The 4,945-nt window shown below is 46.9% G+C and overlaps 1 pseudogene; it reads right to left on the reverse strand.

Annotated features, from left to right (window-relative positions):
* Positions 1-3,243: 3,243 nt before the first annotated feature.
* Positions 3,244-4,654, reverse strand: LOC130041076 (high mobility group protein B1-like; annotated as a pseudogene).
* Positions 4,655-4,945: the final 291 nt, after the last annotated feature.

A 4,945-nucleotide genomic window follows, 5' to 3' on the forward strand; every position in this document is an offset into this window, starting at 1 on the left:
CCCATCACACACACACACACACACACACCCCTTAAGCTCACCTCTTCCAGGTCCGGATGTGTCAACCTCAGTTGAGCATCACTTGGGATTCAAGTTCAGCAACTTTTCCCGTCCGACTTTCCACACAGCTGTTGCAAGGAAAGGGACCTGAATAGATGATATTCTCCGGCCCCCCGTCTTCCGTCAGAAGGCACTGGAGCTGCGCCAGCAAAGGGTCATTAGCGATCATCTAATGAGGCAGTAGCAGGAAAGCGTTTTATCTCAGATGTCATCAGCCCAGCCCTAATCGAGGCTGCGTGGAGTGCCGTGTTGACAAAGAATCCAAGCCCATATGGCAGGAGAGCGACACGAGGCCCATCGTGGGTGCTGCAGGGGCAAAGCGGTGCCCACATACCACATTCCCCGTGGCAGGACCTCGTAGAATTTGAGCCCCCTGGCATCCGTGGATGTGGTGGAAGGCTCCACTTGAGCTTTGAGCTGGACCACAAAGAAAACCATACCCTGTTGGGGCTGGAGCAATAGCACAGCGGGTAGGGTGTTTGCCTTGCACACAGCTGACCCGGGTTTGATTCCCAGCATCCCATAGGGTCCCCTGAGCACCACCAGGAGTGATTCCTGAGTGTAGAGCCAGGAGGAACCCCTGAGCATTGCCGGGTGTGACCCAAAAAAGCAAAAATAAAATAAATTTCTTAAAAATCATAGTAAAAGACTAATACCCAGGACTGGAGTGATAGTAAAGTGGGTAGGATATTCAGCCGAACCGGGTTCGATTCCCAGCATCCCAAATGGTCCCCCAAATACCTCCAGGAGTAATTCCTGAGTGCAAAGCCAGGAATAACCCTTGAGCATTGCCGGGTTTGACTCAAAACGCAGAAAGAAAGAAAGAAAGAAAGAAAGAAAGAAAGAAAGAAAGAAAGAAAGAAAGAAAGAAAGGGAAAAGAAAAGAAAACCATGGCTTACCACTTCCAGGGCCAAACCCCTCTTTCCTTTCTTTCAATTCATGCCCGCCTCGTGGGACGCTTATCCACCTTTCTTGGGTGTTGGCTTTCCGGGGCTGGATTATCAGCTGCTGATTCCTGCTGCTGTGGACGGCCCGTTCTGGTGGGCAGCAGGCAAGGGGGCAAGAACAGACGAGAAGATTCACAGAAGTGTGAGCCATCAGGGGAAGATGGCCACAGAAAGGATGCTTTAGCTGCACCTGGGATGAAGGATAGGATGGGCAAGGCCAGTCTGACAGACAAATGAGCCAGGCAATACCCAGATGCCAAAGTCACAGGTAGCTGAAATGTTGGAGGGTAGAAAGGCAGCCTGCAGGGTCGGGGCACCGAGAGAGCATGTAGAGGTGGCTCCTGGGAAGACGGGAGAGTTCTCAGGGTCAGAGGATGATTTCTCAACGCTGGGGGGTCGCTGTGGGGGGCCAGGGCTTTAAGGAAGAAGAGTGAAAGTCCAGAACCTTGGCACCTACTCCCCAGGCAGGCCCTTTGGATAGTTGCAGTGAGTGCATCGGCCTCTCTTTTCTTCCTTGGAAGTGCCTCGATTATAACTGCTGAGATCAACCTGTTCAGAGAATTTTTAAAAAAAATTTTTTTCTTTATATAGATTAGATATAAAATAGGAACCTGGAATAAGTGTGTTTCCTTCAAGTGACCTTAGTAAAACATTCATGGGGTGCTGACAAGTACTTTGAATTTATACAATGGGGACCACAGTTTAAATACTTTGATATATTGCAAACAGCTTCTGGAGACGCTCAGAAAAGATTGTGAGGCTCATTTAAATCTTGTACCAACCCTCGGAGAATTGGGAGGAAATAGCTAGGACTGTTTTTTTTTTCTTTTCCAAGATGGATAAAACGAGGCAGAGATGGAATGACTTGAATTTTCTTCCTTCCCATCGACTTCACATGCCACCCACTCCTTGATTTAGAAATAAATCTATGGTTCAAAGCCAAATTGCAGAGGTCTGGAGTGATAACACAGTGGGTAGGGCACTTGCCTTGCATGCGGCCGGCCCCCATACAACCCCCAGAATCCCAGATGGTCCCCCAAGCATCACCAGGAATAATTCCTAAGTACAGAGCTGGGAGTAAGCCCTGAGCATCACCGGGTATGGATCAGAAACAAAACAAGGAGCTGGAGCGATAACACAGCAGGTAGGGCATTTGCCTTGCACTGGGCCGACCTGGATTCGATTTCCAGAATCCCATATGGTCCTTTGAGCACCACCAAGGGTAATTCCTGAGTGCAGAGCCAGGAGTGCCCCCTGTGCATCACTGGGTGTGTCCCAAAAAGCAAAAAAAAAAAAAAAAGAAAAAGAAAAGAAAAAGAAAAAAAAGAAAACAAAACAAAAAATTAAAAATCTGAGCTGTGAAACATGGAAGAGCATCATTAGAATCTTCCCCCCCCCCCCCCCAGGGTTACAGACTACAGGACTATTATGATCACCTTTAGTCCCCCCCTAGGGCAGCCTTGATCTTTGAGTTGGTGCCCTTCCCCTCCCCTTTGTAGGTTATCTGCTTTAAGTCCCCAAAGCCATCTCCCAGACAACCAACAGTCCCGCCACATTTCCTGTCTTGAAGTCTCAGTTTGTATACTGTCTTTGAGGAAGTAGCACTGTCCTCCCGTTGTTCATCAATTTGCTCGAGCGGGCACCAGTAACATCTCACAACAAATTGTGAGACTTGTTGTTACTGTTTTTGGCATATTGAATATGTCACAGGTAGCTTGCCAGGCTTTGCCATGCGGCCAAGATACTCTTGGTAGTTTGCCGGGCTCTCCAAAAGGGGCAGATGAATCAAACCCAGGTCGACCGCATGCAAGGTAAATGTCCTACCGGCTGTGCTATCATTCCAGCCCACATGATCGTATAGTGGTTAGTACTCTGCCTTTGAGGAAGTATGAGTAGAAAAGAAAATGCATCCTTTTAGGCTTCTGGATAAAGCAACATCCTGGTCTGAGTTGGCAAGTATTCCTACATGCTTTCTGTGAAGGGTCTGGTAGGTGACCACCAGGCTTTCCTGGTGGACATTTGTGTAGCTTCCAGGAGCTTTAGATTTCTTCCCTTCCTGCCCTCTCCCCCCTGTCCTCACCATCCTGGAGACAAGTTTCCTGCCCTGCGCACCCTGCTCCTGGGAAACTGTGTCAGGTGAGAAGTGGATAGGCATCACCAGGCCAGCCCCAAGTGTGAGTGGAGGTTCCTGATCCGCTTCTCTCTTGTTCCGAGCCTGAGAGACTTTATTTTATTTATTTTTTTATTAAAAAAATTGTATTTACTTAGAAGCATTCAGAATGTCAACAAAACAGCTGCAACTTTTTTCTTTTTCTTTTGCAATTACAGAGTGGTATTCAGTTAACAGAACAACAATTATTTCATATAAGCTGTATCAGAGACAACTGAAGATGAAAAAAACTACCATCCCCATATATAACTAATTTGTGCTGTGCACCAACAAGAACCTGCTTTAAATTCCCATGCCAATTTACAACGCCCATACTGTACCAGGCAAGGTTAGTGGCTGTTGAAAATACCACCAGGACAGGGCTATCTAAAGACACATTCGGTAGTGTGTTAACTATACAAAAAAAGACACTGTACAGTTTAAAAACAAATCTTACACAGCCTTACATTTCAGTTTTTTTTCTTTAAAAGGAGTGAGTTGGGGGCTGGAGAGATAGCACAGCTGGTAGGGCGTTTGCCTTGCTCGTGGCCGACCCGGGTTCGATTCCCAGCATCCCATATGGTCCCCCAACCACCGCCAGGAGTAACTCCTGAGTGCAGAGCCAGGAGTAACCCCTGTACATCGCCAGGTGTGACCCAAAAAGAAAAAAAATAAAAAAATAAAAGGAGTAGTGAATTGTGTACAGGGGGGGTTAAATGCTTTATAGACAAGAAAAAAAAACTGCGCTAGAACTGACTTATTCATCATCATCATCTTCTTCATCTTCGTCTTCTTCATCCTCCTCTTCTTCCTCATCCTCTTCATCTTCTTCATCTTCCTCCTCTTCCTTCTTTTTCTTGCTCTTTTCAGCTGTAACGACTCCCTTCCTGGCCACATCAGGCTTTCCTTTAGCTCGGCATGCAGCAGTATCCGTTTCGTATTTCTCCTTCCGCGTGGCAGCCTTCTTTTCGTAAGGCTGCTTATCGTCTGCAGCAGTGTTGATCCACAGCTCTCCCAGTTTCTTTGCAACATCACCAATAGACAGGCCAGGATGCTCTCCTTTGATTTCTGGGCGATACTTAGAACAAAACAAGAAAAAAGCCCGAAGGAGGAGACCTCTTGGGTGCATTGGGATTCTTGAACTTCTTTTTTGTTTCCCCTTTGGGAGGGATATAAGTTTTCATTTCTCTTTCATCACGGGCCTTGTCAGCCTTTGCCATGTCTTCAAGTTTCCCTTTCTCTTTAGCAGACATAGTCTTCCACCTCTCTGAACACTTCTTAGAAAACTCTGAAAAGCTGACGGAAGCATCTGGGTGCTTTTTCTTATTTGTGCTCCTCCCGGCAAGTTTGCACAAAGAATGCATATGATGACATTTTGCCCCTCGGTTTCTTAGGATTTCCTTTGCCCATGTTAAATTATTTTCCTCAGCAAGGCACAGAGTCGCCCAGTGCCCGTCCGGCTCTCACTTGCCCCGGCGCTGTCTCTGTGGAGCTCAATGTACTGCAATGGCTCGAGAGGCTTAATTTAAAAAACTATTTTTTTTTTTATTTTATAAGACAGTTCACGGGGCTGAAGAGATAGCACAGCGGGTAGGGCGTTTGCCTTGCACGCGGCCAACCCGGGTTCGATTCCCAGCATCCCATATGGTCCCCTGAGCACCGCCAGGAGTAACTCCTGAGTGCAGAGCCAGGAGTAAACCCCTGTGCATCGCCGGGTGTGACCCAAAAAGCAAAAAAAAAAAAAAAAAAGACAATTTACAATATTTGATTACATTTGATATTCAAACA

Source organism: Sorex fumeus, unplaced genomic scaffold, assembly GCF_029834395.1.
Source record: "Sorex fumeus unplaced genomic scaffold, SorFum_2.1 ptg000097l, whole genome shotgun sequence".
NCBI lineage: Eukaryota > Metazoa > Chordata > Mammalia > Eulipotyphla > Soricidae > Sorex > Sorex fumeus.